We start from the raw sequence: 10,068 nt of genomic DNA, 5'->3' as shown, positions 1-10,068 counted from the left end.
AATCTGTAATCTCCTATACCATGTTGACAAGTGGTATCAGAATGAAAAAAACTTTAAAAAATATTAAAAATTCATTCTAAAAATAAATTAAATTACAATGTGAACTCAATAGTATATATAGGCCTATGGTACAATGTTTGTTGAAGAAAAAGGCTCTAACTACCTAACTAAGGAAATTTCTTTGTACATCTTGTAGGGGTAAAAAAAACTCCTGAAAACTCCAAAATGTCCCTTGGAGATGCATCTCTGAATGCACTTCTAACCCCAAAATGCGTTTCGGAGATGCATCTCCGAACGCACCCCAAATCAAATTTCAAGGTGTTTTAGAATTCCATCTCTGAAAAAATCATGTTTACACCTAAACACTAAATTTAAACATTCACTGACATTTTCGGAGATGCATTTCCGAAAATATTCAACTTATACCACCTGCTGCATGAACTATTTCATTCTCTTTATTTCACCCCATAACCAAAATCCTTCAAAAAACTTCATCCATTCTCAATCTATTTTCGTCTTCAAACCAAGATTCTAGTGTTTATCATGTCAAAGAGAGCATAAAAAGCTGCAATTTAAGGTAAACTTTCTCCATTTCATCTCTCACTTCCTTGTATTGGAGTTGATTTGTGGATGAAAAAACTGCGTCTCTTCCGAAATGTACTTCCGAAACTCACCTAAATTATTTCGGAAGTGCATTTTCGAAATTGTCTGTTACAGAAACAAAATTCTTGGCCGGGTCATTCTGAAATCTAACCATTTTTGTATGTATTGTCGTGCACAATGTTAATTATATACGTTTCAATATATATAATATATCTATTCAACTTTTTACCGTTGTTTACTTTTACCGATTTAAATATCTTTATGTTTCTCTGGTACTAATTATGCCTAAATAAATTATGTTGCTGGTTCTGCATAGTTCGGAAATACATATCCGAAATGTTTTAAATAAACCATCAGGGCGTTTCGGATATGTATATTCGAAAATCCCCTGTTTTTGTTAAAAAATAATGGGTGAATTCGGAAGTGTATATCTGAAACATGCCCTAACACTAAATAAGAATTCTTGAGACCAAATTTCTCCAAATCTTCTATAAATAGGGTCTCCAAACCATTTCTTCAACATCATACACCACAAATCAGATATGACCCAAACATATCCTCACCTTGCTTTTGTTTACTTCAATTGTGCGGAATCGCCACTTCAATTTAGGTTCTCCGAGGACACGCCTCTCGCCGAACTAATTATCAAACTCAATTCTCTCTTGCAATATCCAGAAAATCGGAAGGCAGTCAAGCTCGAGTATCATTCACCATCACTTGACACTGAAGGAAATGTACAGTTCACCCAGTTTGCACTGAAGACGGATGACGATTTAAAGCTTATGTGGAGTATTTTCCGCTGATACTCAATTAAGGGTCTGATTGAAGTAGATACAAAGATTTAGAGATCGAGAAAAGATGTTATCAAAATGTTGTAACGTCCTCAGTTACCCGTTTATAACAACATGTAATGTTAAGTTTCTGTTTCAATATCTATGTAATTTCAACTATCTATGTTAAATTTATGTTAAGTTTCTCTAGTTTTTAGATTTAATTTTCTTGAAATCATTATTTCGGACATATACTTCCGAAATCCATCAATGGGTGAATTCGAAAATACATCTCCAAAAACACCCATAAAAAAATAAAGTGCTACGCGTTCGATTATACATCTTTAAATTCAAAGAATATAATTGGAATTTCGCTAGAAACCCCTAAAAAGATTAGGGGGTGTACAAAGAAATTTTCTCGGACTAAATCCTAATTAAATGGGCCTAATTGTAACTCATTAAAATAAAATAATTTACAGTGTGACACTTTATATGATTAATTATTAAACTAGTTCCAGAATTCTCAACATAAGCCATTAATAAAGTTTTGTATCTCAAATGAGAGTATACACAACCGGGATATAGGAATTCTTGGTTCTGATTCTTGGTTCTTTGATCACCTTCTACATCATATATATGGAAAGCTGCTTGCATGGTCTTACCCTAAAAAAAAACCTAGATGCTAAAGGATCTTTGCATAACCTATACAAATATAAGGCTTTATATAGGCGGAAACATAAATTACACTGAGTCACTGATATATTATTTGGATAATGCTACATCACTTAAATTATTTTAATTAAGATCTTACATATTTTTTCATTAAATTGAAATATTATATACATACTATTTATGTAAACTTTTACATAAACTTTAAACAAAACAACATCAAACCGATAAGGATACTGGATCACTGGTTTATTAGTTGAACCACTTAGTTATTTGTCAAATCACATGACTCACTACAAAAAAAAGCCTCAGTAGTGACGTGAATATCACGCCACTAACCAAAAAATCACATCACAAACCAATATTTGCGAAGTGAAAATTCACGTCGCAGGAGGCAAGGTGGCAACTTTTAGTGACGTGATTTTCACTTCACTATTTAGTGAAGTGAAAATCACGTCGCAACATTTGGACCAGAGTTTTATGCTTTTGCAGTCAGAGCAGACGTATCAGGGTTGGGTCAGTAAAAGCATCTTTATTAGTGACGTGATTTACATGTCACTGCCTAGTGGCATGCAAATCACGTCACTAAATTTACCTAGAGTAGTTGGAAAAGCGCAATTATATGTGTAGAGTTGCGACGTGATTTTCATGTCACTACTTAGTGACATGGAAATCACGTCACTAATATTTTTTTTTTTGAAAAAACCAAATATATATATATATATATATATATATATATATATATATATATATATATATATATATATATATATATATATATATATATATATATATAAAATTAAATTAATAAACTAAATATATTAAAATTTATAAATTAATTCAATAAACTAAATATAAATCTAATATTAAAATTAAGAAAGTAAAATTATAAATCTAATATTACTAAATAATGTAATTATAATTTAATTAATAGTTTACACAAATTCAAAATTAAAAGTTATAACAACAAAATAAAAACTAAACTAAATCAACAATCAATCCGGGTCGGGAAACTCATCCTCATTTAGATTTTCCTGATCAGTCGGCGCAGAACTCCCCATATTTTGGTTTCCACCAAAGGATTGCATAAATTGTCGCATTTGTGCCTCCATATCCGATTGTCTTTTCGCCATGACCTCCATTTCCCGTTGATGCTCATTCCGCATTGCCCTCATTTGGGCCTCCATTTGGGCTTTCATTGCCGCTTCACGTTCCGCCGCCTCACGCCTCACCTCATTTATCGCCAATTGTCTTACAGTGTCTCTCTGTTCATCTGTTAAAGTTACAGGACGTGAACCTCCTTCCCCGTCGAGAACTCTTTGATATAGAGTTCTATCATCAGATCTCAAGGTGCCTGCCAAATTTCCACCACCAAAAAAACACCCGTTAGGCCCCTTGCCGCCAATGACTTTACTCCAAAGATAAAAATCTACATCTGGATGAAGCGGCTCTCCCGGTCTTGGAGTATACTTAGGATTAGCAGTCAGAAATTGTACAAGCAATGCCTGATAATCATCCTACACATACAAAAAAAAAGTTAAATATAATTTAGTTGCCACATGAATTTCACGCCACAAATTTAGTTGCCACATGATTTTCACGCCACAACATGTCACATGCCACATGAAAATTATAACACATACATTCTACCTGTCAGAATTAATTAATAAATCAGAATAATAATACCGATTTAATTCATACATTATAACACATACATTCTACCTGTCGGAATTAATTAATAAATCAGAATAATAATCCCGATTTAACTCATACATTATAACACATACATTCTAACTTTGATCACCAATTTGATTCATATATATCAACACTTTATCGGCACTTCACAATCACCACCAAATACATCACAATTCATCGCTTAAAGAAATACCGATAGCTTAACCAAATATAATACGGATAGCTTAACCAAATATAATACCCAACTTTAACCAAATAATACTGATAGCTTAACCAAATATAATACGGATAGCTTAACCAAATATAATACTCAACTTTAACCAAATAATACCGATAGCTTAATCAAATATAATACGGATAGCTTAACCAAATATAATACTCAACTTAACCAAATAATACCGATAACTTAACCAAATATAATACCGATAGCTTAACCAAATAATACAAATAGCTTAAAAAATAATACCGATAGCTTAAATAACTTACAATAGCTTTTTGTGTACGACTGTCAACAAAATCTCCTGTTTTCTTTTTCCGAGTCCTCGCAACCAGCTCGGTCATAAGTGGAGGTCTATTTAATTCCTTAGTCTAAATAACAAAATAAACTATAATTAATAATATCAATTATTAATTGAAATTATAACTTTGAGAAGTGGTAATAATTATTACCATGCGACGAACATGCTCAGCAGTGCTTATACTTCCAACAGCATTAAGGCAACCACCCTTTTCAGATGCTCTCATCTTCTTTGCATTTTCAGATTTGGCCGCAAACTCATCACTCTCCCAATATTTAAGAAGTTCCCGAAAGATTTCTTCTCCTATCCAACTAGGACGGATGCCATGAAGTTCCCAACGCTTTCTAACACGTCGTAGCATGTCAGAAAGTCGTCTTGCAGTTCTGCCATAATAATTTTTTTTAATCTGTCTCTCTTTCATTGGTTCCCACACACATTTTTCCTGCATTAAAAGTAGATAAAATAAAAAGATAATTGTAGTGAAAAAGTTATTTAAATAACAATAACTTAAACAATAAATTAAGTATACCTGAAATTTCGCAAACCAATGATCTCTATCATCTCCCTTAACATCTTTAAAAGTCTTTATAAGCTTTTTATAATTCTGCTGAATTATATAACTTATAACTTTGGCAGCAGTCCGACTCGGCATGAATCTAAACAACATTAATTGAATTAACATTAATTATAAAGTTATAAAAAATGGAAATGTATACTTAAATAAAAATTGATAAATAAGAAACTTACGAGCTTCCTTCGGGCCTAATAAAAAATCTCCCATCAATGATATGAATCTGACTCGGATCATCATCCCCTCGAAGATCACTCCCATCCATATGATCATCCGCAGTCTCATCCTCCGCAGTCTCATCCTCCGCCTGATCATCATCCTGTGGGGGCACATGTGGGGGATGTGGGGTGGGACCAGTCTGTGTGGGAGGTGGAAAACTAGATCCTCTAGTCTGCTGGAAAGATGAGGGACCAGTCTGTGTGGGAGGTGGAAAACTAGATCCTCCGGTCTGCCAGAAGGATGGGGGCACATGTGTCTGCTGGAAGGATGGGGGCACATGTGTCTGCTGGAAGGATGGGGGCATCTGTGTCTCCTGGAAGGATGGGGGCATCTGTGTCTGCTGGAAGGATGGGGGCATCTGTGTCTGCTGGAAGGATGGGTAACCAGGTGGTGGTGGGGTAATAAAAGACGGACTGTCATATGGATACTGAGAGGAGAGTAGTGGCAGAAAACCCTGAGTACTGGCCATGGACATACGATTAACCTGACTCTGCGGGGGAGGACACGTGGCCAACTGAGGTGACTGACATACTACTAATCGTGGGCGTTGGTGCTTCTTCTTACCACTATCATCAGCTACACCCTTACTGTAACACCCTTCTAAACCCCGCGGAAATTAACATTAAAATCAGAGTAAAACATGAAGAAGAGTATTACAACGCCAACAAAATAAACAATATTCATGTCATGCCATAAAGGAACGATAAACCAAAAATTATTCAGGTAGCATGTTAACACAGCGGAATATTCTTAACAACTGAATAATCAAACATCTGGAGTCGAAGACTCATAATTCAACCACAAACCATAAACAAAACAGAAGTTTATCAGCTAATTCTAAAATAACGTTCCCGGTGTTACACGACCAGAGCATGACACTGACCCAACTGACTCTAACGAACTACTTGACGAGCTAATCCTCACCAAGTACACAAGCTACTCCTCAATCTGAAAAATAACAACAGTAAGGGTGAGTTTCATTCGCATTAACAAATGTTATAGGTATATAAACAATGCAACTTCATCCATACATTATTCATCCAAATCAATTATATTCAGATAATATAGCAACGTTCATACCAAATGCACACAAATCATAACATTGGACAACTTCCATTCATGTTACAATTATACACAACAACCTAATGCAATGCAACTAAATGCATGTGGTACCAAACATGGGATAACCCATCTCACCGATCCACCACCATAAAGATTCGGCTACTTCTCTCACCAATTCCACACAATGGGAATTAGCTACCGCTGTCCCACCACCATAAGGGATACAGCCCACAACATGATTATGAAATGCATGTATCAACCATAACATGCTCATCATCAACATTAATCAACCAGATATCATAATCATCAACCAATGCAATAATAATATAATCCACCACAACCAATTAAATCAAGTGTTTAATTTAAATTCGAGTCACAACTCAAACACTGTTTTATTGCATATCTCACTGAATTAGTCTCACTATGTTCGAAACGGCACATCAAACAGACTAACAGTTAAAAAGTTATACATCGTTAAACTTTAACAACAAAAAAATCCAAACAGCACAGCACGCGGCGCCAACATCCACACGCGGCGCGAAACGAGGAAAAGTTACGCCTTCGCGGCGCCAACACCTACATGCGGCGCGACGCGAGGAAAAGTTACGCCTTCGCGGCGCCAACACCTACACGCGGAGCGACGCGAGGAAAAGTTACGCCTTCGCGGCGCCAACACAGGTACGCGGCGCGACCTGTGCGTATCAAAACATCTTGCCATTCAGTACACCTGTTCGCGGCGCCACCCTGTGCACGCGGCGCGAACCGGTGATTTCAGAAATCCCAACCTGCAGAAAACAGCCTTCTATGCCTCCCAAATACTCTCAAATCATACCAGTACGAATCTCAGCAGAATAAACCACACATACGACATAAAATGCACGTTTACACATACTTCTAATCATGTTTAACATCATTGTTCATCACCAATCATCATTCACAACCTAAATTGAATCAAATTCTATAAACCTCAAAACCCCAAACCCGACATATAATCCAATTCGAAATCCTAACATACAAATTCCATCGAATCATTCATACATCCCATAATAGAGGTTAATGAGAAGAATCCCCCCTTACCTCGATGTCGAATTCTTGAATGCTCTTCCTCTTCGCACTTGCTCTTCTCCCAATTTCACGTTCAATCTCCTCTGCTCCCTTTTGGTTCTTTTTTTCACAAAAATACTCCTCTTTTCTATTTTTATGAAAATATAACTTTATTTTAGAAAAAGGGCTTTGCAATTGATACACCCCCCAACTGCTACTTACAACACTGGCCCATTAGCCTTATTTCATCCTTATTCCCAAACAATTCCACTTAATTCTAATATTTAATAAAAAATTAATTAAATTAAATAAAGAATTTTATGGGGTGTTACAACCCTCCCCCACTAGAAAAGTTTTCGTCCTCGAAAACATACCTTAGGCAAAGAGTTCTGGGTAGGAGTCCTTCATTTGGCTCTCCAATTCCCATGTAACATTTCCACCGGCTGGTCCTCCCCAAGCTACTCTGACCAACGCTATCTCCTTGCCACGCAATTGTTTCACCTTCCGATCTTCAATCCTCATAGGCAAAGCTTCAACTGTCAGATTATCCTTTACCTGTACATCATCCACTTGGATAACATGTGACGGATCAGCAATGTATTTCCTCAACTGCGACACATGGAATACATCATGCAGATTCGCAAGTGTCGGTGGTAACGCAATGCGATACGCCACCTCTCCCACTCTTTCTGAAATCTGAAACGGACCAATAAAACGCGGAGTTAATTTCCTTGACTTTAGAGCTCGTCCGATACCAGTCATAGGTGTAATTCTCATAAACACGTGATCTCCTTCTTGAAACTCAAGAGTTCTCCGTCTCTTGTCATGATAACTCTTCTGACGACTCTGAGAAGCCTTCATCTTCTCCTGAATCATCTTAATCTTTTCTGTCGTTTCTTGAACAATCTCTGGTCCAATCACCGCACTTTCGCCAGATTCATACCAACATAAAGGCGTTCTACATCTCCGGCCATACAAAGCTTCAAACGGAGCCATACCAATGCTCGAGTGAAAACTATTATTGTAGGTAAATTCGATCAAGGGTAGATAACTATCCCAAGTACCACTCCTTTCCAACACACAAGCACGCAATAAATCCTCTAGCGATTGGATAGTTCTTTCTGTCTGTCCGTCCGTCTGCGGATGATAAGCAGAACTCAATCTCAGCTTAGTACCCAAAGCCTTCTGCAACCCTTCCCAAAATTTGGATGTAAACCTTGGATCTCTATCTGACACGATACTCGAAGGAATACCATGTAAACTCACTATCTTCTCAATGTACAATTGAGCCAGCTTCTCCATTGAGTAATCCATTCTCATTGGTATAAAGTGAGCAGACTTAGTCAACCTATCCACTATGACCCAAATGGCTTCATAGTTCTTCACCGTTCTCGGCAATCCAGAAACAAAATCCATAGATATACTATCCCACTTCCATTCCGGAATAAATAACGGTTGCATAGCTCCATATGGTTTCTGATGCTCAACCTTCGACTTCTGACAAGTTAAACAAGCATAGACGAATTCGGCTATTTCTTTCTTCATTCCAGGCCACCAAAACAGCTTCTTCAAATCATGATACATCTTGGTCGCACCAGGATGTATACTCAATCCACTACGATGTCCTTCTTCGAGAATACTCTTCCTCAATTCAGAAACATTAGGAACACAAACACGATTACCAAACCTTATAATACCATTCTCGTCGATTCTGAATTCACCTCCCTTGCCTTGGTTAATTAGAGTCAATTTATCCACTAACTCTACATCAACTTTCTGACCTTCTCGAATCTCTTCCAGAATGCCACTAGTCAACTTCAGCATGCCCAACTTAACACTGACAGAAGTGTCTTCGCATACTAAACTCAAATCTCGGAATTGTTCAATTAAATCTAATTCTCTCGCCATAAGCATAGATATATGCAAGGACTTCCTACTCAATGCATCGGCAACAACATTTGCTTTACCCGGATGGTAATTCAGTTCAAAATCATAATCCTTGAGAAATTTTAACCATCTTCTTTGTCTCATATTCAATTCTTTTTGATCAAATAAATACTTCAGGCTCTTGTGGTCACTAAACACCTCGAACCTCGAACCATACAGATAGTGCCTCCACAATTTCAACACAAATACCACTGCTGCCAGCTCTAAGTCATGAGTCGGATAGTTTCTCTCATGTACTTTTAGTTGCCTCGACGCATACGCGACTACCTGTTGATTCTGCATTAGTACACCTCCTAATCCCAACAATGAAGCATCGCAATATACAACAAAAGATTCCGCCGGATTCGGCAAAATCAAGATCGGTGCACTAGTCAATCTCCTTTTCAATTCTTGAAATCCTTCTTCACATTTCGAATCCCAGATGAATGCTTGACCCTTCCTAGTCAACTTAGTTAACGGTAACGCTAACTTCGAGAAACCTTCAATGAACTTTCTATAGTAGCCCGCAAGACCAAGGAAACTACGGATTTCGGAAACTGACTTCGGAGCTTCCCATTGAGACACTGCTTCTACTTTCGTTGGGTCAACGGCAATACCATCTTTAGAAATTACATGCCCAAGAAAGCTTACTTCACTTAGCCAGAACTCACACTTTGACAGTTTCGCATAAAGTTTCTTTTCCTTCAGTAGTTCTAATACCACTCTCAGATGCTCTGCATGTTCTTCTTCACTCTTAGAATATATTAGAATGTCATCGATAAATACCACCACAAACTGATCCAAATAAGGATGGAAGATCCTATTCATATATTCCATGAAAACCCCCGGCGCATTAGTTACTCCAAATGGCATCACTGTATATTCGTAATGACCATACCTTGTTCTAAATGCTGTTTTCTGAATATCGTCCGTCTTCACCCGAATCTGATGATATCCCGACCTCAAGTCAATTTTGCTAAACACACTCGCA

The sequence above is a fragment of the Vicia villosa genome, linkage group LG3 (genome assembly GCF_029867415.1).
Source record: "Vicia villosa cultivar HV-30 ecotype Madison, WI linkage group LG3, Vvil1.0, whole genome shotgun sequence".
Classification (NCBI taxonomy): domain Eukaryota; kingdom Viridiplantae; phylum Streptophyta; class Magnoliopsida; order Fabales; family Fabaceae; genus Vicia; species Vicia villosa.
The sequence above is the reverse complement of the archived record's forward strand: the minus strand, read 5'-3'. Positions refer to the sequence as shown.